At 40.0% G+C, this 26108-nt stretch overlaps 1 protein-coding gene across 3 annotated transcripts in view; it reads left to right on the forward strand.

Moving 5' to 3' along the window:
* The first annotated feature begins 6561 nt into the window (after positions 1-6561).
* The window catches only part of TFDP2 (transcription factor Dp-2), a 172427-nt gene continuing 152880 nt past the window's right edge, over positions 6562-26108 (forward strand). For all 3 annotated transcript variants that reach the window (XM_079922942.1, XM_079922940.1, XM_079922941.1), the window contains exon 1: positions 6562-6923. The gene's annotated coding sequence lies outside the window, so the exon portion shown is untranslated. The remainder of the gene's footprint in view (positions 6924-26108) is intronic.

A 26108-nucleotide genomic window follows, 5' to 3' on the forward strand; every position in this document is an offset into this window, starting at 1 on the left:
CTGCCAAGGGCCCAGGTTCGATCCCTGATTGGGGAACTAAGATCCCGCAAGCCGTGCAGTGTGGCCAAAAATATACATATATATATCTGTGTGTATATATATGTGTTTTATATATATATATATATATATATATGTAAAGAATCTGGCTATGTAAAAGAAATTGTAGGAAAAAAATAAATGAGGGTGATAGGGACTAATAGTGGATTCTTTGCTATTTAGAAACAACCCACTAGGATGTGGAGATTGTAAGGCAAATACCTTAGATTTACTAAATTACCTCTCCCTCTTCCCCACCACTTGGGCAAGGTTATTAGCCACCAGATCCCAGGGAATTCTCATATTCTTTAACCCAGCCCACAGGGTTGTCCTGTCTCTCCCAGAAGGTCCTGTCTCTGTCAGCATCCCAGTTTCATCACCAAACTCTGTCAAGAACTGAGAAGAGTTTGAAGTTTTTCTGTACTTGGAAGCTAACGAGTTAGCCTCCCACAGCTCCATGGATACTGGCAGCAGATATGAGACTCCTGGGTCAGAGATTAAAGACTTTATTACTCATGACATAGCAAACATCATAATCTTCATATTTGCATTGGTTTCCTTTGCCTCTTAACTCCTGTGTGGACTGTCTGGGTTGATGCTGTGCACACAGTGGGTTTGCAGTACAGCTGAGCGATCTCGAGCTTAGGAAACTTGAGTCTTTTGTAATGGGCTGCAAGCAAGTGTGCCCGATGCTTGCTCCGGAGGAAATAATTTTTATTATATTGGACAGGAAACAAAACTGCCCTCTACTCTGGAGGGAGACACTATCTCAGTACCTCTGCTTACCAGACAAGCAGAAACAAGAAAGCCGTGTAGAATTGCCTGCCAACCATAAATTCATTATCTTGATTGTGGGAATAGTTTCATGGTATATACATATGTCAAAACTCATCAAGTTACTCACTTTATGCATAGTTTATTGAGTGTCAGTTTCACCTTAATACAACAGGAGGGAACAAGTCTTGCTACTCAGATATGTTGTTGGGACCAGTAGCCTCCGTGTCACCAGAGTGCTTTTCAGAAGAGCAGAACTTCAGGCTTCATTCCAGGTGTACTGAAACAGAATCTGTGTTTTAATAAGATCCACCAGGATTTAGTTTTTTTTTAATTGAAATATAGTTGATTTCCAATATTTAGCTTTTTGGCTTTCTATTTTGAAATAATTTTAGACTTAAAGAGAAGTTGTAAAAGTAGTACATAGAGTTCTCCTTTCCCCCAGCTTCTCCTAATTAACACGTCACTTACATAACCATACTATAACTACTCAACATGGGAAATTCACATTAATACAGTAGTATAAACTAATCCACAGGCCTTACTTGAATTTTGTCAGTTTTCCAACTCTTGTCCTTTTTCTGGTCCAGAATTCAATCCAGGATCCCACGTTGCATTTAATTTTCATGTCTTCTTACTCTCCTCCAATCTGTGATAGTTCCCTAGTCTGTCTTTCTTTCATGACCTTAACATTTTTTAAGAAGATTGGCAGTTATTTTATAGAATGTCCCTCAATTTGGGTTGGCCTGATATTTTCTTGTGATTAGGTTAAAGTTCTGAATTTTTGTTAGAATCCTGCAGAAGTGATGTCCGTGGCCTTAGTGCAGTCTATCAGGAAGACATCAATATGTCTTATTATTGTTGTTAACCTTGATCCTTTGATTAAAGGGGTGTCTGCCAGGTTTTTCCATCATAAAAGTACTATTTTCCCCTTTGTAGTTAAGTATCTTGTGAGGAAATACTTTTTTTTTTTAATTTTTGTTGGAGTATAGCTGCTTTACAATGTTGTGTTAGTTTATGCTGTACAGCAAAGTGAATCATTTATACATTTAAATATATCCACTCTTTTTTAGATTCTATTCCCATATAGGTCATTGCAGAGTACTGAATAGAGTTCCCTGTGCTATACAGTAGGTTCTCATTAGTTATCTATTTTATATATAGTGGTGTATATGTATCAGTCCCAATCTTCCAATTCATCCCACACAAGAGATACTTTTAGACCATGTAAATATCCTGTTTCCCATCACACTTTCACTCACTAGTTTTTAGTATCCCCGGATGCTTCCTGTCTGCAACAATCATTTCTGTAATATTTGCCTAATAATGGTGATTTTCTATTTCCATTATGTCTTTACATTTATGCATGGAATTCTACTGTAAGGAAGAGTTGTTGCCTGTCCTCCATTTATTATCCAATTATTTATATCAGTATTGGTCATCTCTTGCCCCACTTCACATCCTCTTAGCCCATTTTTTGATTCCAGTTGTAGCAACCAGCTGCCCAGGTGTAACCTGACAGCATCTTACTTTACCATATCTCTGGTTTTATGAGCTGGGATTTCTCTGCCTCCCAGCTTGGAATACTCATTTGAACTCATTCTGTCATTTTTCACCCATGGTCAAGCCTGGAATGCTAGAGAGTTGACACCATATGGGTAATGTTTAAACAATGGGGACAGGAGCCAGTGTGTAAATGTGCTCCTCTGTATTAGTTAGCAGATGTAATAGTTTGCGTCTGCTAATCCCAACCTCCCACTCCATCCCTCCCCCATCCCCCTTCCCCTTGGCAAAAGCAAGTCTGTTCTCTATGTCTGTGAATCTGTTTCTGTTTCGTAGATAAGTTCCTTTGTGTCATATTTTAGATTCCACATATAATTGATGTCATATGATATTTGTCTTTCTCTCTGACTTCCTTCACTTAGTACGATAATCTCTAGGTCCATCCATGTTGCTCCAAATGGCATTATTTCATTCTTTTTTATGGCTGAGTGATATTCCATTATGTTATATATGTACCACATCTTCTTTATCCATTCTTCTGTCAACGGACATTTAGGTTGTTTCCATGTCTTGGCTATTGTAAATAAGTGCTGCTATGAACATAGGGGTGCATGTATCTTCTTGAATTATAGTTTTGTCTGGATATATGCCCAAGAGTGGGACTGCTAGATCATATTATCATTATTTCTTATACCTCACATATAATTTATATTTTTAGGATAAATAAGATATTTATCTTAAAATAATTTTAGGTTTGATATTAAGAAAAGTTTACTTCTATTAATGGTGGCTGTGTAATCTTTCCACTGCCTGAACAAAGTCATTCCAGAAATGAACTCAGGAGAAAGCTGTGTCCCTCACTGAGGAAATTCCAAGGCTTTGATTCCACTCTGCAGTTTAATGTGACTAAACTGCACATAATACAACTGTCTCTGGAAGACAAGGCCTTGCTGTAACACATTTTTCACTTAAGTGTTATTTCTTTTGTCCGTCACTGGATGGATTGGGTGTGAAATCAGGATGCTTTTTAGAAAGTCATCTGCAGGATTTCCCTGGTGGTGCAGTGGTTAAGAATTCGCCTGCCAATGCAGGGGACACAGGTTCGAGCCCTGGTCCCACATTCCGCGGAGCAGCTAAGCCCGCGTGCCACAGCTACTGAAGCCTGCATGCCTAGAGCCCGTGCTCCACAACAAGAGAAGCCACTGCAATGAGAAGCCCGCGCACCACAGCGAAGAGTAGCCCCTGCTCCTCACAACTAGAGAAAGCCCGCGTGCAGCAACAAAGACCCAATGCAGCCAAAAATAAATAAATAAAATAAATAAATAATAAATTTATTTTTAAAAAAGTCATCTGCAACTACAAAAGTGTAGACAACTATGGATTTTGGGGAATGGTAAAAAGGTGTCACTAAGGTCCTTGTCACTCAAACTGTGGTGTTTGCTGAAGCAGCAGCATCACCAGTTGGGAGTTCGTTGGAAATGCAGACTCTACCCCCACTCTGAGGTGGGGTACCTCAGACCTGCTGATCTAGAGTCTGCATTTTAATAAGATCTCTAAGTGATTCCCGGGTATGTTAAAGTTTGAGAGACATCGGTCCAGGAGCACTATAGCTACGCCTCTAGAAACAGCATCCAGCTTCAGGAGAGGGGCAGCACAGGGAAATTCCTCAGGTTTAATTTTAGCAGATCTGTCTCTTTCATGGCCGTCTGTTTGTTGCCCCGCATATACAAGTAGAGACTTTATTTATGCTCGTCTCCTCTTTCCAACGTGCTAGGCTGTGGCACACTCATCCATTCAATAAAAACTTACTGAGCTTCCCTCAAGCACCGACGATAATGTAGTGAATAGAATGGCATAGATCCGAATCGCAGGGAGCTTACAGTCTAACAGGACACAGGTACTAAATGAGTAATCAGAAGTTTGATGAACGTTAGAAAGACAAACAATTTTATGGGCCAAGAGCTGGAGACGGGGAGTCAGAGGAAGCTTTTCTGGAGAGAGTGTTGTTTCAGCTTAGATGAGAAGGCATGTGTAGATGAGGTGTGGATGAACTGGGGGATTGTTCAAAGCACAAGGAACACCCATGAACAAAGCTCTTTGGACATTTATGTGTGTATTTCCAATGCCTAGCACTGTTGGTGGCATACAATAAGCGCTTAGTAAGTGTTTGCCAAATCAGTAAGTGTTCGCCAAATCAGTAAGTGTTCTGTCGTGTTTCAAACATCTACTCTCTTGCTTTGGAGATAGTGGAAGCTTTATTTTCCTTTTCAAAGGAAATCAGATCTTTTAATGGGGAAATGAGAAGGAAGAGAGAAAGCTGACTGTTGTGCAAATTGCTAAATTGGAACTGTGAGTGGGAATGAAAAATTGATTTACATGAATTTTCCTCCCTGAAGCAACTTGACAATTTATTCTGTTCTGGGGAATTTTCAGTTTTTGGCTTGAAAACCAAGCTGTTCCTTATTCTGAATTTCTTGGCCTGCCGTGAAACTAGCATTTTGTGTCTTTTACAGCATACCCTGATTAGGTCATGGAAATTCACAGCTAGAGCAAACCAGTATATGGAAAATTTGAAACTTGCACTGCCCATTTTACTTCAAGGCGTTGGAAGGTGTTATGAAACATTGACTTTTAAATCATTCTTTTCAAAAGCACTATTATCAAATGATCATAATAATCACCATTATTTATTGAACACTTACTATATGTATTGCATAGCAAAATCCTCATATTAACTCTACGAGTCATATGAAAATTGCCAAATATTAACAATTTCATGTGGTTTAACTTAATATTATCTTCCGACTCTCACCTTAACAATTTACAAAGAGGTTAGAGAATCCCTGATTGCCATAGCCTTACTCCAAAATTTAGCACTGAGTTGTCTTCATAGATAAAGAGATTCCGAGGTACAGTTCCTTAATAACATCCACTGCTTCTCCCTCCCCCATTAGCCCAAGCACAGCTCTGCATCTACTTCTACTTGGACAGTTTACACTTTGACCTGAGGTGATTAACAATCCATCTCTCCTGATAGACTGAGCTCCTTGAGGATGGAGGTTTCCGTCTGTTTTCCTCATTTTTGTATCTTTGTGCTTACGATGTTTGAAAAGTATTTAAGTTGAAACCACACAATTTCTGTGGAAACTAAATAAATCTTATTGATTTGTTATTGCAAAATGCAAGGTAGTGACTCCATTGGGGCTTTTGCATTTTAGAATGAGTCCAAGGAGACTGCATTCAGCATTCTTGACCACCTAGGACTTTATCTACGTACAATTATGCAGAAATTATCTCTCCACTCCACCCCAGAGAAAGGTCCAAAGGTGCTTTCTCACCTCCCCCAGTTCCTTTAGGCATTTATTTAAATGGCGCCTTTCCTGCTGCCTTCACTGAGCACTCTATTTAAGTCAAGCCATCCCTCAAACACCTTCTCTGCTACATATTTTCCCCAAAGCATGTCCCAGCTTATAACATAGCTTATATTTTGCTTATTTCTTTTGCATATTGTCCTTCCCACCCCACTAAAATGTAAGCTCACACATGGTTTTCAGATAGGCACAAAATGTATTAATATTGAACTAAATGGACAGGTATGTGGGGGGTGGGAGCTGCGATTTTCTCTTCAGCTTCCACGTGACATGGTGACCTGGCCCGGTTTGGAGCTTACTTGCCTGTGTACTGAAGAAGCCACATGCCCAGCGGTCTCTAACCCCTGTCTGAATAATCTACCGCACACTCGTCCCCACACGTGGCCTCAATCACTCGTCCCCATGCCCCTCCATGCTGCTGCCCCGGAGGTGACCCATCAAGTGACTGGGGACGGAGTTGTGCTTGGGAACTAGGGATGACCTAGTTCCTCCTTTTCTAAGAGAGATGGGGGTTTTCCTGCTTGGGCCCGGGGGGATGGGGGTGGATGGAAAAGTCAAGATTCCCACCCAAGCCGGGGGAAGGGGCGGGGAAGGGTGTGTCTATAAATTTTAGGCCTCAGGCCTGTAGCCTGCCCCGGAGGCGGCTGGGGAGCCGCGTTGGCGAGATCCCTGCGGGGGACCCACTGAGAACCTCCAGTGGACAACCCAGGGACCCGGCACAGCGCCTGACGCCCCGCTGCTACACCTCGCGGCCCCCTCCTCTCTTTGGGAAGCCTCGGGGCGGGGTTTGTTTACTCCTCGCACGCACCGCAGGCCTGGCCAATCCGTGGGAAGAGGTGCCGTACGACATTCATCCCGAGGGCCAATCGGCGCTCACCGTGCTGCTCCGCCGCCAAAGCTCGCGCGGGGGAAGCGGGGCAGTGGCTTGGCCGGGCGAGGGCGGACGAAGCTGCCAGCGGTCTCGGCTGCAGCCGCCGCCGCTGCTCGGTACGCGGGCGCGCCCTGACCCTTCCTCTTTGGGCAGGCTCAGGGGCGCGCGCGCGGTCGGCGTCCCGGGGCCTCGAACTCCAGGGCCTCGACTGGGCAGGCCGCGGATCGCCAGCCTGCCGGGCGTGCGAGTCGGCCGGGACCCGGCCGCCGCCAGCCGCGGGCGCCACTGGAGCGGCGGCGCCCGAAGACGTGCCCCAGGCTCGAAGAACAGCCCTGGGCGGTCGCCTCGTTTTCTGCAGCCAAGCGGCGGTAAGGTTCAGGGTGCGGGCGCGGGCTCCGTGCCGAGGGCCTCTGGACCCGGCCCGGCGTGTTCCTGGCCAGTTCCCCTCCCTGCGCCTCCGGGTCCCCTTGTCACCCCGAGTCCCATCTGTTTATTCCCACGCATTCTTCCAGGCCTGGCCGAGTAACCCTTGAATGTCTGGGGAAGAGAGTCGGAAACCGGAGACCGCCCCTCCCCCCCCGGTCCCCCCCCGCCCCCCAGCCACACACAGACATACAGAGCAAATTGGGGGAGGCACCGTCCCTGAGTCACGCCTCGTGGAAGAGAGGAAGGGCTGCTTTCTACTTTCTCGGTATCTTCAGGGGAGAAGCATGGCTTCTGTGTCTGGTTTTCCATCTCTACCAGGTGTATTTCAGAGTTCTAAAGCCTCGTGCGCTTGGAAGAGCCTCGTAGCCTCTATAAGGGAACTTTTCTCTCAAGTAGAGGGTCACTTTTGGGGCCCAGACTCCTTTGAGAAATTCCGGAGAGCCAAGGTCTCTCTCCACAGAAAAGGGTAAAGATTTTTATAGGCTCTTGCAGGGAGACAGTGCAACTAAGGGGATGAGTGCTCCGTCTCTGGTACCAGTCTCTGTTACCTGGCGTTGTGTGGTCTCAGTTTCTTCATCTGTAAAATAGTATCCACCTATTGAGGGTGTTGCCAGGAGGAAATGGACTAATCGGTGTCACCATTTGGAACAAAGCTCACCTCCTATTAATTGCCCTGCCCTGCTTGAGTTAGGCATTTAACTGACCCCCGTGAATGATGGTTTAGAAAACTTCCCCGTATTGTTTCTCTTTTTCCGTTGAAATGGTTAACAGGCTCATCCCTTTCCGTATTCACTGCTGAAGCTCCCTTTGAGGCTTTGAATACTTTTCCTCATTCTGGCTCTGAGGGCTCAGACTCCCTGTCCCACTTCTTTGCTCTCTTTTTAGTAAGTCAGTAGCTCATTCCCTTCCTTCCCCTTTCTCCCCCAAATCTTAGTGTTGTGTTTTTTCATTTGATTTCTATAGCCTAATTTTTTTCTGGGCCACTTTTCTTTTCTCTTAATGGCTTGAAATCATCTTCACCTAATAGGTATAGTCGAGGTTATTCATCTGTCCTCTGTACGGTGTAATCATGACCCTAACTCTGTACAAAATTATACAGAAAATAATTTAGTTGATCTGATATTGCATGTTGCTTTTCCATTTCATTGGTTGGCCTATAATTTAGCTAAAGCTTTATCACTATCCTGTTACTGTAATAAATCTTTAATGGCAGTGTCCATTCTCAAGTAGCACCCGGAGAAAAATCAAATGCCTAGACCCCGGATTCTGTCACACTTCTGTGCTGGCTCTTGATGCATTTGTTATTTATTAGAACATCTTGTGCCTGGAACTAGAGTCTAGTCTCATGGCAGACATGGTGTCTGTAGCCCTGTTCTGGCAGTACAGTTGCAGTTTCAGCAATGTGGTGCTTATATTTAATAAAGGCCCGAGACTCATTAAACTCTTATTTTGGAGTTCTGTTTATGTCTAGTTGTTTAATTAAGAGGGAAAACAGAAGTTTCAAGCGTTTAATACTTCACGTTACCATTTTGTGATCATGTACTTTTCCCCCCAACTCTTAGAAATGTGTCCTCCGACTGGCACCTTCAGGTTTTTCCCTTGCACCCCAAATTCTTAACTGTGAGCTATGTCCCCTCAATACAACTTGAAATTGGGTGCACAGATATGTTTATCCTTAATGTGGAAAGCATTTGTGGATGGAAATTATACATTAAAACAACCTGAAGGATTCAAAGATTCCTTTTTGTAATTAGGAATTGAAATGTGAATATACATTTGCTTTTTTTTTTAGCATTGTAGAAAGACAGGCTTTGTTTTCTTGCTATTGATATTTTATGTTTTATGCATAATGCATGAGTCATATATTTACGTTGCACTTCACCATTTTTATTTATTTATTTTTAACATCTTTATTGGAGTATAATTGCTTTACAATGGTGTGTTAGTTTCTGCTTTATAACAAAGTGAATCAGTTATACATATACATATGTTCCCATATCTCTTCCCTCTTGTGTCTCCCTCCCTCTCACCCCTCTAGGTGGTCACAAAGAGCTGATCTCCCTGTGCTATGTGGCTGCTTCCCACTAGCCATCTATTTTACGTTTGGTAGTATATATATGTCCATGCCACTCTTTCACTTTGTCACAGCTTACCCTTCCCTCTCCCCATATCCTCAAGTCCATTCTCTAGTAGGTCTGTGTCTTTATTCCTGTCTTGCCCCTAGGTTCTTTATGATCTTTTTTTTTTCTTGGATTCCATATATATGTGTTAGCATACGGTATTTCTTTTTCTCATTCTGACTTCACTCTGTATGACAGACTCTAGGTCCATCCACCTCACTACAAATAACTCAATTTTGTTTCTTTTTATGGCTGAGTAATATTCCATTGTATATATGTGCCACATCATCTTTATCCATTCATCTGATGATGGACACTTAGGTTGCTTCCATGTCCTGGCTATTGTAAATAGAGCTGCAGTGAACATTTTGGTACATGACTCTTTTTGAATTCTGATTTTCTCAGGGTATATGCCCAGTAGTGGGATTGCTGGGTCATATGGTAGTTCTATTTGTAGTTTTTTAAGGAACCTCCATACTGTTCTCCACAGTGACTGTATCAATTTACATTCCCACCAACAGTGCAAGAGGGTTCCCTTTTCTCCACACCCTCTCCAGCATTTATTGTTTCTAGATTTTTTGATGTTGGCCATTCTGACTGGTGTGAGATGATTTCTCATTGTAGTTTTGATTTGCATTTCTCTAATGATTAATGATGTTGAGCATTCTTTCGTGTGTTTGTTGGCAATCTGTATATCTTCTTTGGAGAAATGTCTATTTAGGTCTCTGCCCATTTTTGGATTGGTTTGTTCGTTTTTTTGATATTGAGCTGCATGAGCTGCTTGTAAATTTTGGAGATTAATCCTTTGTCAGTTGCTTCGTTTGCAAATATTTTCTCCCATTCTGAGGGTTGTCTTTTGGTCTTGTTTATGGTTTCCTTTGCTGTGCAAAAGCTTTTAAGTTTCATTAGATCCCATTTGTTTATTTTTGGTTTTATTTCCATTTCTCTAGGAGGTGGGTCAAAAAGGATCTTGCTGTGATTTATGTCATAGAGTGTTCTGCCTATGTTTTCCTCTAAGAGTTTGATAGTGTCTGGCCTTACATTTAGGTCTTTAATCCATTTTGAGTTTATTTTTGTGTATGGTGTTAGGGAGTGTTCTAATTTCATACTTTTACATGTACCTGTCCAGTTTTCCCAGCACTACTTATTGAAGAGGCTGTCTTTTCTCCACTGTATGTTCTTGCCCCCTTTATCAAAGGTAAGGTGACCGTATGTGCGTGGGTTTATCTCTGGGCTTTCTATCCTGTTCCATTGATCTATGTAGCCTGCCCCGGAGGCGGCTGGGGAGCCGCGTTGGCGAAATCCCAACTTTTTTGTGCCAGTACCATACTGTCTTGATTACTGTAGCTTTGTAGTATAGTCTGAAGTCAGGGAGCCTGATTCCTCCAACTCCATTTTTCGTTCTCAAGACTGCTTTGGCTATTCGGGGTCTTTTGTGTTTCCATATAAATTCTGAAAATTTTTATTCTAGTTCTGTGAAAAATGCCAGTGGTAGTTTGATAGGGATTGCATTAAATCTGTAGATTGCTTTGGGTAGTAGAGTCATTTTCACAATGTTGATTCTTCCAATCCAAGAACATGGTATATCTCTCCATCGATTTGTATCATCTTTAATTTCTTTCATCAGTGTCTTATAATTTTCTGCATACAGGTCTTTTGTCTCCTTAGGTAGGTTTATTCCTAGATATTTTATTCTTTTTGGTGCAGTGGTAAATGGGAGTGTTTTCTTAATTTCACTTTCAGATTTTTCATCATTAGTGTGTAGGAATGCCGGAGATTTCTGTGCATTAATTTTGTATCCTGCTACTTTACCAAATTCATTGATTAGCTCTAGTAGTTTTCTGGTGGCATCTTTAGGATTCTCTATGTATAGTATCATGTCATCTGCAAACAGTGACAGCTTTACTTCTTCTTTTCCAATTTGGATTCCTTTTATTTCTTTTTCTTCTCTGATTGCTGTGGCTAAAACTTCCAAAACTATGTTGAATAATAGTGGTGGGAGTGGACAACCTTGTCTTGTTCCTGATCTTAGTGGAAATGGTTTCAGTTTTTCACCATTGAGGATGATGTTGGCTGTGGGTTTGTCATATATGGCCTTTATTATGTTGAGGAAAGTTTCCTCTATGCCTACTTTCTGCAGGGTTTTTATCATAAATGGATGTTGAATTTTGTCCAAAGCTTTCTCTGCATCTATTGAGATGATCATATGGTTTTTCTCCTTCAATTTGTTAATATGGACTTCACCATTTTTAAAGGCTATTTAGGTATATGAAAGTTCGTAGAATGTGGTGAGGAAACAGACTAAGCCAAAATTAAATTCATGACAAAAATAGTGAAGTAGAACCTAGTATTCTGACTTCTAGTCCATTGTTTCTTAGTTTGTCAGCCTTAACAATTAATCGGGACTAAAAGATGAGAAGGGAGAGTTTAAGATGAAGTCTTAAAGGCAGAGGGGGAAACTTTCTAATTTGGGCATTAAATATTAGTTATTGAGTAGTATATTAGCACCTCATCTTTTAATCTTTAAAATTAGGTATGTTTCTTTTAAAGATGAAATAGTAAGCCATTATTTCTTACAGTCAGAACTTACTTATAGTCAGTTTACATTGTCGCTTGGCAAACTTGATTTCACTTTTTTTCTGAACCTGTCATCATATTTTAAGCTCTTATTGTAACATGTATCTTAATGTGTCTTAGAGGAAACTAGAAAGCATGAAGTTCAGTGCTTTTTAGATCATAAAGTTTTAAGCTGTAATCAGTTTTAAAGATTATTAAATATATTTGCCTCTTCATACTTGAATCTTTTCTGTTTTAATTTAGGATAAATGATTCTAAGGATGGGGCATGAATACATTAAAAGTAGATTTGTGAACCCTTGGAAATTTTATGTGCATTTGTATATTTTTCTGGAGAGAGGATTCATAGTTTCTGAGGCAAAGATATTTGGACAACTCTAATTTTTATAAAATTATTTCTTTTACTGAACTAGAAGTTATATCTTCACTGGTTTTAGTTCTGTCCCCTCTGTAGTGGGTTTTCAAATATTTGAAGATACTTCCTATACTCTCCTGATTCGTTTCTTTTCTAGACAAAATATTCTCAGTCTTTAACCTCCTCTAATGATTTTGTTGTTTTGATTTGCACCTCCTCAAATTACTTATGGCTCATTTGTGGGTTTGTGTCAGTTCGTCCATATTCTTCTTAAAAGTGTAGTACCCATAATTAGATATTAACCAGTAGAGAAGACCGTAAGTTACCTCTCTGATTTAAGATGAAGGGTAGACTTGCTTCTTTGGCAATCATGTGGCACTGTTAATTTACAATCATGTCCTGTCAAGAAGGCGAACTCTGGGGCTAGCCTGCCTGGGTTTAAATCCTGGTTCTACAGTTTATCAGCTGGGTGACCTTGAGTAAATTATGTAAACATTTTGGGGCCTCAGTTTTCTCATCTGTAAAATGGGGTTTATCATAGTACCTATCTGATAGGGTTCTTCTAAGGAATAAATGAATGCATATATGTAAAGCATTTAGAACAGTCCCTGGCATTTAAGTGCTATGTGCATTACCCATTATTGATTTTGTAGTCACCTAACATTCTTGAGTTGTTTTGTCCATGCTCTCCCAGTTCTTTAATAGAATATTTTTTGGTAGGACTTCATATTTATCCCGATTAAATTTTATCTTGTCAGATTGGTTCCAGTATGTTGACTCTAAAAAAAGAAAAAGTCTTGATTTGGTCATTCAATAAAAAAGTTTATTTGTTTATCCATAGATTTGATAAACTGTAGTTTTGATAATGCTGACATAGCCTTCATGCAAATATTATTAAAATGTTGACTAGATGGGCCTAGGAGCAGAGCTCTTACCCTGCTAGAGACCTCATAATGCTGATTTTTAAAAACCTGTTAATTCTTTGATTCAAGTTGTTCAGCTAATTAGAAATCCAGCTAATTTATCATTATCTACCTCAAATAATTTTAGGTTTTCACAAGGAAAATATAAGGAACTTTAACAATTGCCTTCCTAAAACCCAGGTAACTTTATATATACTTCATTAAAAAAATCCTATCTGTTTAATAACTGTCAAAAAAAAAAAGAGCATTAATCTGTCATTACTCATCCTTAATGAAACTACACTGATTTCCAGGAGCATAGGTTGGTTATTGCTTTTTCTGTGTTCATAGACTTCTCTCAGTAATGGCTCTAAAATCTTGTCTAGAGTTACATTTAACTTCGGTGATCAGTAGTTGGCAGGATCCCCTTTCCCTAGCAGCTGCATGGACATTTCATCGGGAGTGATACACCTTGTTGAAGGTTTCCTTAGAGCAGTTAGGAACTCTCTTTAGAATCTTCTCATCTATATTGAGCTTTGGTTTCCATTAATTCATTGATTAAATTTATTAAATGCACATTTTGTGCAAGATACCGATGCTCGTTTAACCCCATCCAATCGGAAGAGAATTTTTCTTGACAGAGATACCTGAAGCAAAAAGGTAATCCATGTCCATTTCTTGCCATTCCTACTGTTGTTACCATAGTCTGGGCCTCCATTCCTTTTCTCTACAATAATAGCTTCCTTTTGACCTTCCTTCTTTGATCTTTTTCTGTCTCCAGTCCTTAAGCATTGCAGCCAGAATCATCTTTTTTGTTTTGTTTTGTTTTTTTGCTGGACTGCTCAGCATGCAGGATCTTAGCTCCCAGACCCGTGCCCTCTGCAGTGGAAAAGTGGAGTCTTAACCACTGGACCACTAGAGACGTCCTTCATGTTTTTTCCTTAAATTAATTAATTAGCTTTTGGCTGCGTGGGTCTTTGTTGCCGTGCGTGGGCTTTCTCTAGTTGTGGCGAGTGGGGGGTCACTTTTCGTTGCAGTGCGCGGGCTTCTCATTGCTGTGGCTCCTCTTGTTGTGGAGCACGGGCTCTAGGCACGCGGGCTTCAGTTGTTGTGGCACGTGGGCTCAGTAGTTGTGGCTCGCGGGCTCTAGAACACAGGCTCAGTAGTTGTGGCGCACTGGCTTAGTTGCTCCGCATGCGGGATCTTCCCGGACCAGGGCTCAAACCCGAGTCCCCTGGATCGGCAGGCGGATTCTTAACCACTGCTCCACCAGGGAAGTCCCTGTTTTTAAAATGCATGTATTTCTTTAAAGTATTTTCTTCCCCACTGGAAAAATGTTTAATGATCTAATAAGATTTTAATTTTTGACTACTTTCCAACTCCCTTATTCTGTTTACTAGCCTTTTAAATTCAAGCCTCCCCCGCCCTCTTTATTTTTTACCTTACTTATTCTTAGAGATGATATGAACCATCAGCCAGATAGTAGGCATGGAGCAGTGGTGATTCCTCAGCAGCTGGTCTGTGTGTGAGTCACTCAGCTGACAGATACGGAGCGCTTACTATCTTACAGGCAATGTGTGAGCCACTGAACTGACAGAAGAGCATGACATGGCCTCAGCCCTTGAAGAATTCTAAGTGCAGGGAAAGATAGAATAGGGGAAAGTATTTGGAAAAGAGAAATCTTTCTTTTTTTTTTCTTTAATACTCAAAAGCATAATAAGTTTACGTAACAGATTCCGTTTTATTTTGAAAAGAACCAAGTATGTTGTTGTTAAAGAATGAGTTTGTGGGACCTGCCTGGCGATCCAGTGGTTACGACTCCGTTCTGGGACTTCCCTGGTGGCACAGTGGTTAAGAGTCCGCCTGCCAATGCAGGGGACACGGGTTCGATCCCTGGGCTGGGAAGATCCCACATGCCACTGAGCAGCTAAGCCCGTGTGCCACAGCTACTGAAGCCTGCTCTCTAGAGCCAGCGAGCCACAACTCCTGAGCCCGTGTGCCACAACTACTGAAGACTGTGCACCTAGAGCCCGTGCTCCGCAACAAGAGAAGCCACCGCAGTGAGAAGCCTGCACACCACAACGAAGAGTAGCCCCTGCTCGCCACAACTAGAGAAAGCCCACGCGCAGCAACAAAGACCCAACGCAGGCAAAAATAAATAAATTAAAAAAAAAAATACATAATCACTATGCTCACAAAATATTCCTACTTGTAAAGACTTTGTAGCTTAAAATGTATCAATTAGTGCAGAATCATTTATCTAACAGTTTTTCCAAACTTTCTTTAGCCTAGAAATGATTTTATTGACTGCTATTTGTTAGTTGCATATGTTCTTTTTCTTCCAGTTTTATTGAGATATAGCTGTCAAAAGCACTGCAGAAGTTTCGGTGGACAGCATGATGATTTTTCTACATACATCGTGAAGGGATTATCACAATAAGCCTAGTGAATATCCATCATCTCATACAGATACAAAACTAAAGAACCAGAAAAATATTGTTCTCCTTGTGATGACAGCTCTTAGGATTTCCTCTCTTAACAACTTCTGTACATGCTTCTCATTGCAGTGGCTTCTCTTGTTGAGGAGCACAGGCTCTAGACGCGCGGGCTTCAGTAGTTGTGGTGCACGGGCTCAGTAGTTGTGGCGCACAGGCTTAGTTGCTCCGCGGCATGTGGGATCCTCCCAGACCAGGGCTCGAACCTGTGTCCCCTGCATTGCGGTGCACGGGCTGCTTATTGCGGTGGCTTCTCTTGTTGTGGAGCACGGGCTCTAGGTGCGCAGACTTCAGTAGTTGTAGCTCGTGGGCTCTAGAGCACAGGCTCAGTAGTTGTGGTGCACGGGCTTAGTTGCTCCGCGGCATGTGGGATCTTCCTGGGCTCGAACCCATGTCCCCTGTATTGGCAGGCAGATTCTTAACCACTGCGCCACCAGGAAAGCCCCGTGATTATGTATTTTTGAGTTGAACACATCAGTGTTCAAAGGTAACAGAATATATTACCTGTGGAGACATTCTGAGAAACATACACTGAAAATCTTTGTGAAAAACGCCGTAACTTCTTCCATTGACCTTAACATTTGAGCAAATACTTGCTAACTTAATTAATTAGTAAACTAGTTAATTACAGTGTAAAAGCAGCTAAATATTTCTTATAAATGAGCTCTTTCTGAAAGAACTTAAAATATTCCTTCTTCCCAAGTCAAATTATTTTCTTTTATTGTTATTATATCAGATCCAGCAGTATTCTTGGGGTAATCTGGACTATTAGATACTATAACTCTAAGATCTGTTCCGAGTTATTAATTTCATAGGCTAATTGAAGTTACACTCTGGGGGAAATGTTCAAGACAATTGAATTTCTTCTCTTGATATAAGCGACATAAAATAGGAATAAATTTGAAGAAACTGAAATACTAAGCAAAAGCATGTGAAACTAATGCTAAGGAAAAGACTTTTTAGAAAGGGGTCACTACCTACAAAACCCTTCTTCCCAATAAAAGAAAGTAATTTCAAGTGAAATGAGAAAGATCATAGTAAGTAAAGAAAATAAGAGATTCTAATATAAGCAGCTCATTGAAAAAAGTGAAATCCTGTTTACAAGGCTGTTCTTTCATAACCTACAAAATGTAAAAGACCACAACATATTTTCTAGGATTAAGTGAGAAAATAAAGATCCAAAATCTGAAAGCTTTGTATTCATTATGAATTTTAATGGCTTACTTTGCGAACACTGACAATGTGATGAGGACCTCATGTAGTCCTGCCCAGCAGTGTGTGAGATAGGTTTAATTGTTTTTCATTTTATAGGTGAGGACATAAATTGTTTTACTGGGATTAGAAAGAGTGATGGCAGAGCTGGGGCTCGAACATGAATCTGTCTGACTGTAGTGCTAGCCACTCCACTATATTACGTCACTGAAATGTTTAGGCCTTTTCTTCCGTATTTGGCTGTACAGCAGATATTAGCACAATCTTGTAAATTACCTATACTTATGTTAAAAAAAAAAAGTTGGGCTTCCCTTGTGGCGCAGTGGTTGAGGGTCCGCCTGCCGATGCAGGGGAGACAGGTTCGTGCCCTGGTCCGGGAAGATCCCACATGCCGCGGAGCGGCTGCGCCCGTGAGCCATGGCCGCTGAGCCTGCGCGTCCGGAGCGTGTGCTCCTCAACGGGAGAGGCCGCAGCAGTGAGAGGCCCGCGTACCGCAAAAAAAAAAAAGTCACTCTGATCACCCAGCTAAATAAATAAATAAATAAATAAATAAGTAAATAAATAAAAGTTTTGCAAAAATAATAATAAAATAAAATAGACCTTCAACATTAATGCAAGAACCCAGACATCTTTATAGGGTCTTCTTAGTTGAGTCTTTCCAGTATAGTTTCTGTTTTTCCTAGAGCATTGTGAATTGATCCTAATATAAGTAAGTGATTTGAAAATTAGCCACCGTTTTTGATTGATCATCCTTTCTCTAGCATCACTGTTTACTATAATTTAAAAATAGACCATTTCTGTATAATGTTGTGATATCTTCATTTCAGCTGTATTTCAGTTAATTGGTTAAATCCTGATTATGACTGTGAATATGTTATAGTGACTGGTTTACTGTGAATAGAAACAAGGACATGCTTAGATAAGACGTTAACCTAACTCCTTTGTAACATAAATTTTTAATTTATCTTAATGCCTATGTTATATGCTACGTGTCCTTTTGACTTGTTTAAAAATTAAATATGTATGGGCTAAAAGAAAAAAAGTTGGGTATTATGAAATGATGTAAAATCTTAAAGTTGTGACGAAAGAAGAGAAAAAGGCTAAAAGTGTTCTGAAAAGTAAGAAAAATAAAAATATAATAGCAAATAATAGGGGCAGTGTTTATTGTTCGTCACAGAGCAGGAGCGCATGTATTTCATAGTCAAAAAAAGCAGTGGGTAATGATGCTGTTATCAACAGGGCTGTGGATATGCCTGGTGAATTGACTATGCAACAAGGAATGTGTTTTGTTGGTGTTTTTAAACATCTTTATTGGCGTATAATTGCTTTACAATGGTGTGTTAGTTTCTGCTGTGTAACAAAGTGAATCAGCGCTACATATACATATATTCCCATATCTCCTCCCTCTTGCATCTCCCTCCCACCCTCCCTATCCCACCCCTCTAGGTGGTCACAAAGCACCAAGCTGATCTTGAAAATAAGAATGATAGTACATATCTTTTCACCAAAGTAGAAAATATTGTACAGAAGGATTTTTTTTTTTTCCTCTTCACGTTTAACTCTAGGTATATATTGAAGCATTCTGATCAACTGTAGCATAGAGCTCAGACTGTCTAGTTAGGTATTATCTTAGGGTCAAAAGCCTCTGACTTATTTAATACCTCTTCCTGTTTGTGTAAAATTCACTCCAGTACTCACCCCGGAAAGAAACACTTTGACTCAGATTGACCTTGAGTGGAAACAGGGAACTATGACACTCGTTTGACTTAGTAATTTGTGTAAACCTTTTTCTGACTGTTTTTTATTATCCTAATTATATCAAGGGTAGAGTAATTCTCAGATCACCATCTAGTTATATTTTAGACTTTCTGTAACAATATGAAGCATTTTTTCATGTTGTGACTACTAGCAACTACTAGATGGATTTTTCACATTGAATCTACATCTATCTTAAGTAACCAGTGTGTGTTTGGTAAAATTTTTATGTCCGATATCAGAAGCTCTCTCACAGTTTACATTATCTAGTGCTTACTGTGTGAATCTTGTTGTGTCTGATAGTTCCCTTGAAGATACTCCCTGTTAATTAATTAATTTATTTTTGCTGTGTTGGGTCTTTGTTTCTGTGCGAGGGCTTCCTCTAGTTGTGGCAAGCGGGGGCCACTCTTCATTGCGGTGCGCGGGTCTCTCACCGTCGCGGCCTCTCTTGCTGCGGAGCACAGGCTCCAGACGCGCAGGCTCAGTAGTTGTGGCTCACGGGCCTAGTTGCTCTGCGGCATGTGGGATCCTCCCAGACCAGGGCTCGAACCCGTGTCCCCTGCATTAGCAGGCAGATTCTCAACCACTGCCCCACCAGGGAGGCCCGATACCCCCTGTTATATCTACTCTTAGTCTTAGCTCTTGGTTATCTTGCACAAATCCCACTTTTTCTCAAGAGGAATATAGGAGATCAGTTGCTGACGACGGGGAAATAAAATAGACCAGTTGTGCTTTCTATATTCTTCTGGGCTTAGGGTCTCATGCTTGCCTTTCTGACTTCTTGTATTAATATTTGGCAGTTACCGATTTAAAATTTTCTGAAAAAGAATCTTCTTCATATTTTTCATCTCACTATCCAGAGGTAAAACTATGTTTTTAAAAACTGCTTTTTTACTGAAAGATGATAGATACCTAAAATTGGACACATTTTCACTAACTAAATAACACATCAGTGTAACTAGCACCCTAGATCCAGAAACAGACGATCAACAGCACCCTACTGCCGTTTCCAGTCACGAACACCTCTTCCCCAAGGGGAACTATCTTGATTTCTAACAGCACGAATTAGTAAAACTACCTTTAACCATATCTGCTTTTAGTTCTTTTGATGGTTATCACTCTTAGTGGTATAATTATTGCTGTATTTCTTTTTTTTAAACTTTTTTACGTTAAACTAATTTTAGACTTACAGGAAAGATACAACTTCCTAATGTTAACCTTTTCATAACCATTGCATAATTATCAGGAGCAAGAAACTAACATCAGGACAATATTATTAACTAAACTACAGACCTTAATTTGAATTTCATCATTTTTTTCTGTAATGACATTTTTCTGTTCCAGGATCCTGTCTAGGCTCCCACATTGCATTTAGTTGTTTCTCCTTAGTATTTTCTATTCTCTAACAGCCTTCAGTTTTTCTTTGTTACATGACCTTGACACTTTTGAAGAGTACCGATCATATATTTTCCAGAATATCCTTTATTTGACTTTGTCCAGTGTTGTCTCATGATTGGAGTATGGTTATGCCTTTTTACTAAAAATACCACAAAAAGTGATGTGTCTGTCTTTCACAGAGCTCATCAAGGGCTTCGTCATGTCAATATGTTTTATCATTGGTGATATTTACCTTGTTTAACCTTGTTTACCTTGGTTAAGTTGATGGATGCCCACTTTCATTTTTTAAATCTTGATCTCTAATCCTTTTGGAGTTTATTTGTGTGTATGGTGTGAGATATGGATCTAATTTTATCTTTTTCAGAATGACTGCCCAGCACCATTTATTAAAAAGTTCATCTTTTCAGTTGATACCGAAAAGTATTTGACTAAATTCAACACCCTTTATGATAAAAACACTCAACAAACTAGGAATAGAAGGAACTCCCTCAACATGTAAAAAGGCCCTATAGGAGAAGCCCACAGCTAACATCACACTGAGTTGTGAAAGACTGAAAGCTTTTCTTCAAGTTCACGAACAAGACAAGGATGTCTGCAGTCACCACTCTATTTAACATAGTACTGGAAGTCCTAACTGGAGCAATTAGTCAGGAAAAAGAAGTAAAAGACATCTGAATTGGAAAGGAAGAAGCAAAATTTTCTCCACTGGCAGACAATATGATCTTTATATGTAGAAAACCCTAAAGATTCTACATACCCAAACCTATTAGAATTAATGAACAAATTCAGCAAAGTTGCAGGATAAAAAAATCAACACAAAAGAATCAGTTGCATTTTTACACACTAACGTAGTGAACAATCCAAAGGGGAAATTAAGAAAACAATTCTGTTCAGGATAGCATGAAAAAGAAAAAGGAAGAAAATACTTTAGGAATAAACTTAATCAAGGAGGCAAAACACTGGTACATGGAAAATTACAAAACATTGCTGAAATTAAAGAAGACACAAATAAATAGACAACTTGTGTTCCTAGACTGGCAGACTTAATATTGCTAAAATGTCAATACCACACAAAGTGATGTACCAATTCAGTGCAATCTTTATCAAAATCCCAATTTCTTTTTTTTAACAGAAACAAAAATCCATTCTAAAATTCATATAGAATTTCAAGGGACCTCACATAGCCAAAATAATCCTGAAAGGGAACAAAGCTGGCGGACTCAGACTTCCCAATTTCACTACTTATTACAAAGCTACAGTAATCAAGCAATGTGGTACTAGCATAAAGACAGACATAAAAATCAGCAGAATATAATAGCCCAGAATAAACCCTTGCATATATGGGCAAGTTATTTTTGACAAGGGTGCCAAGACCATTCAATGGGGAAAGGGTGGTATTTTCAACAAATGATGTTGGGGAAACTGGATATCCATGTGAAAAAAAAAAAAAAATTGGGCCTTTATACCATATATGACAATTAACTCAAAATGAATCAAAGACCTAAACTTAAGAGCTAAAAGTATTAAATTCTTAGAAGAAAACATAGGTAAGAATCTTTATGATGTTGGATTTGGCAGTCATTTCTTGGACATGATACCAAAAGCACAGGTAAGAAAAGTAAAAATAGATAAATTGGACTACATCAGAATTAAAAATGTCTGCATCAAAAGACACCATTAAGGGTGAAAGGCAGCCTATGGTATGGGAGAAAATATTTGCAAATCATATGTCTCATAAGGCGTTAATATCTAGAATATATAAAGAACTTCTACCAGAACCCAAACAACTTGATTCAAAAATTGGCAAAAGGACTTCCCTGGTGGTGCAGTGCTTAAGAATCCGCCTGCCAGTGCAGGGGACATGGGTTCGATCCCTGGTCCGGGAAGATCCCAGATGCTGTGGAGCAACTAAGCCCGTGCACCACAACTTCTGAGCCTGCGCTCTAGAGCCCGAGAGCCACAACTACTGAGCCTGTGCCACAACTACTGAAGCCCGCACCCCCCAGGGCCCGAGTGCCACAGCTACTGGAGGCCGCATGCCTAGAGCCTGTGCTCTGCAACAAGAGAAGCGACAGCAGTGAGAAGCCCATGCACTACGACGAGGAGTAGCCCCCGCCGCTCGCTGCAACTAGAGAAAGCCTGTGTGCAGCAATGAAGACCCAACACAGCCAAAAAAAAAAAAATTGGTAAAAGACTTGAATAGACATTTCTCCAAAGAAGATATACAAATGGCCAAAAAGCACGTGAAAAGATGTTTAACATCCACTAATCATTAGGGAAATGCAAGTCAAAACCGCAGTGAGAGGGCTTCCCTGGTGGCGCAGTGGTTGAGAGTCCGCCTGCTGATGCAGGGGACAAGGGTTTGTGCCCCGGTCCGGGAAGATCCCACATGCCGCGGAGCGGCTGGGCCCGAGAGCCATGGCCGCTGAGCCTGCGCGTCCGGAGCCTGTGCTCCGCAACGGGAGAGGCCAGAACAGTGAGAGGCCCGCGTACCGCAAAAAAAAAAAAAAAAAAAAAAAAAAAACCCGCAGTGAGGGGCTTCCCTGGTGGCGCAGTGGTTGAGAAGTCCGCCTGTCGATGCAGGGGACACGGGTTCGTGCCCTGGTCCGGGAAGATCCGACATGCCGCGGAGCGGCTGGGCCCGTGAGCCATGGCCGCTGAGCCTGTGCGTCCGGAGCCTGTGCTCCGCAACAGGAGAGGCCACAACAGTGAGAGACCTGCGTACCCCCCAAAACAAACAAACAAAAAAAAACAACGCAGTGAGATACCACCTCATACCTATTAGGATGACGCCTATAAAAAAAAAAACCAATAAAACAAAATAACAAGTGTTGGTGAGGATTGGAACCTTGGTTGGAGAAATTGAAACCCTTACCCTGTCGGTGGTAAAATTTATAAAATGGTACAGCCAGTGTTGAAAACAGTATAGACGTTCCTCAAAAAATTCAAAGTAGAATTACTATGTGATCCAGCAATTCCACTTCTGGATATAATACTCAAAAGAATTGAAAGCAGAGCCTCAAAGAGATATTTGTACACTCATGTTTACACCCATGTTTATAGAAGATAGAAGCAACCCACGTGTCCATCAATAGAGGAATGGATTAGCAAAATGTAGTATATACATACAGTGGAATATTGTTTAACCTTAAAAAGGAAGAAAATTCTTACACATGCTATAACATGGATGAACCCTGGGAACTTGTTAAGTGAAATAAGCCAGTGACAAAAAGACAAATACTGTATGATTCCATTTATATGAAGTACTTAGAGCAGTCAAACACAGAGAGACAAAGCAGAATGGTGGTTGTCAAGGGCTAGGGGGAGGGGTGAATGTGGAGCTATTGTTTAATGATTATGTAGTTGCAGTCTTTCACGATGAAGAGAGATCTGGAGGTTGGTTATACTGCAGTGTCAATGTACTTGATGCTGGTGAACTCTAAACTGAAAAATGGTTAAGATAGTAAACTTTATGTTACGTGTATTTTACCACAATGTTTAAAAAATCTGAAAAGAGTCCATCTTTACCCAATGATTGGGGATGCCAACTTTGTCATATACTAAATTTCCATTTGTATTTAGGTCTAATTCTGTACTTTCTATTCTGTCCACTGGTCTACTGGCCTATTCGTGCATCTGTACCACAGTGTTTTAATTATAGAGGCTGTATAGCATATTTTAATATCTGGTAAGGTTATTTTCCATTCATAGTTTTTCTTTTCCAGTACTTTCCTAGTTATTCTTGCATGTTTGTTTTCTATGTCAACTTTATTTTTAAAAATTTTTTAAAAATTATTTATTTATTTATTTGGCTGTGTTGGGTCTTCGTTGCTGCGCGTGGGCTTTCTCTAGTTGTGGCTAGCGGGGGCTACTCTTTGTTGCGGTGCGCGGGCTTCTCATTGCGGTGGCTTCTCTTGTTGCGGAGCATGGGTTCTAGGCGCGTGGGCTTCAGTAGTTGTGGCACACAGGCTCAATAGTTGTGGTGCATGGGCTTAGTTGCTCCATGGCATGTGGGATCTTCCCGGACCAGGGCTCAAACCTGTGTCCCCTGCATTGGCAGGTGGATTCTTATCCACTGCGCCACCAGGGAAGTCCCTCTATGTCAACTTTAATATCAACTTGTCTAACTCTATAAAATGGGTTGTTAGTATTTTTATTGGGATTACATTGAATTTATAAATTAACTTAGGAAGAATTTATATCCTTATAATGTTCAATTGTCTTATCCAAGAACAGGGTATGCTTTCTGTTGTTCAAATCTTCTTTAGTATTGAAAAATTTCCTTGTTTTTTTTTTAAAAAGCTTTATTGCATTATAATTGTCATAAAATTCACCTTTTAAAGTATATGATTTGGTGGTTTTTGATATATTCACAGAGATGTGCAGCCATCACCACCACCTAATTCCAGAACATTCCCAGTAACCCGAAGAGAAACCTGTGCCCTTTAGCAGTCACTCCTCATTCCCTTCTCCCTCCAGCCCTGGGCAACTACTAATTTACTTTATGTTTCTTTGGATTTGCCTCCTCTGAATAGTTCATATAAATGAACTATTCATGTATAATATCTAAATCATATTTAAATTAAATCATACAACATGTGGCATTTTGTGACTGCCTTCTTTCACTTAGTGTAATATTTTCTAGGTTTATACATAGTGTAACGTAACAATACTTCATCTCCTTTTTATTGCCAAATAATATGCATTCCGTTGTATAGATATAGTCCTTTTTATTTATCCATTCATCAGTTGGTAGACACTGAGTTTGTTTACGCTTTTTGGCTATTATAATAATGTTGCTATGAACATTTGTGCGCAGGCTTTTGTGTAGACATATGTTTTCAATTCCCTCATACAAGTTTTTATACATTTCTTGTAATTTATTATTATTTAATCTTTCCTACTATTGGACTTTCTTTACCCTTGTAATCCTCCTAGTGTTTATTGATTTTTGTGTTTTTCTGTATTGATTTTGTTGCTGTACGTAAGTTAAACTGTAGTTTAACATATTGTTCCTATTATCTGGCTTTGGTGTAAGGGTTATACTGAGCTCATCAAATGAGGCATTGTTTTGAAGAGAATTCTTTGGAAAACAATGTGTATTCTCCCATTTTGGGGGCAGGTTGGTACATATGTCTCTTAGACCACACTTACTAATTGTGTTGATGAAATTTTGTGTATACCCTTACTGACTTTCTTATTTTGTCTGTTCGACTCATCATTACTGAGAGGTGTATGTTAAAATCTCTTTTATAGTTGTAGATTTCTCAGTTTCTCCTTGTAAATTTGTCTTTTTTCTCTTTATACATTTGTGAACTGTTATAAAATACATTCAAATTTAGAATATTTGTGTCTTCCTGCTGAAAAGAACCTTTAATCGTTATATCCTCTTTATCCTCTATAATGCTCTTACTGTGAAGACCCTTTGTGTGTTTATAGAGTCACATTGTCTTTTTTCATTCTGTTACTTTCTGTGGAGGTATGTGTTAGATACTGCAAAGAGCAGTTGGATTTTGTTTTCCATTTTAGTGTTTATTTTAAACCCAATGTGACAATCTTTTTGACTAACGAGTTTATTTATGTATTTGCATTTCTTTCTACCATCCATTTATATTGCTTTTTCTGTGCTGCTTCTGTTTTTCTATCCTACCAGCTTTTGATAATTCCTTTATACTTTAAGTGGTTGCCTTTACATTTTTAGTGAGCATATTTAATTTAACACAGTATTTTCTAAACAGCACAAGGCCCTTTAATTCTGATCAAATGCCTCCCTTCTTATATTATTGTTGTCCAGGCATATTTCCTCCTGTTCTTCCCCCCACTTTCTTCATCTTCTGAAATTATTCAGTATAACTATCATACAGATGATGTATGTTTGTATATACTCGTACCTTTTTTATTTCTCTTCCTTGAATTTCTTTTGCATTTTCAGTTTAGTTTTCCATTTTCCTGAAGTATATCCTTTGGATGCCTCTTTATTGAATGTCTGTTGAAGGTAAACTCACTGAAAGTGTCTTTTATTTCACGCTTATTTTTAGGTGAAAACTATTCTAAAATAGTTTAGAATTCTAGTTTGCTATTATTTTCCCTTAACACCTTGAGGATATCACTTCACCGTGTTTTTGCTTTTACTGCTGCTGAGAAGTCTTCTGCAGTCTAATTGTCATTTGCTTGTAGATAATCTGTTTTTCTCTCTGTGTTCTTTTCCCCAGTTTTAAAAAATTGTAGTAAAATACACATAACATAAAGTTTACTGTGTTAACCATTTTAAAGGATACAGTTCAGTGTCGTTAAGTACATTCATATTGTTGTGC

This window comes from Stenella coeruleoalba, assembly GCF_951394435.1.
Source record: "Stenella coeruleoalba genome assembly, chromosome: 5".
NCBI classification, from domain to species: Eukaryota; Metazoa; Chordata; class Mammalia; order Artiodactyla; family Delphinidae; genus Stenella; species Stenella coeruleoalba.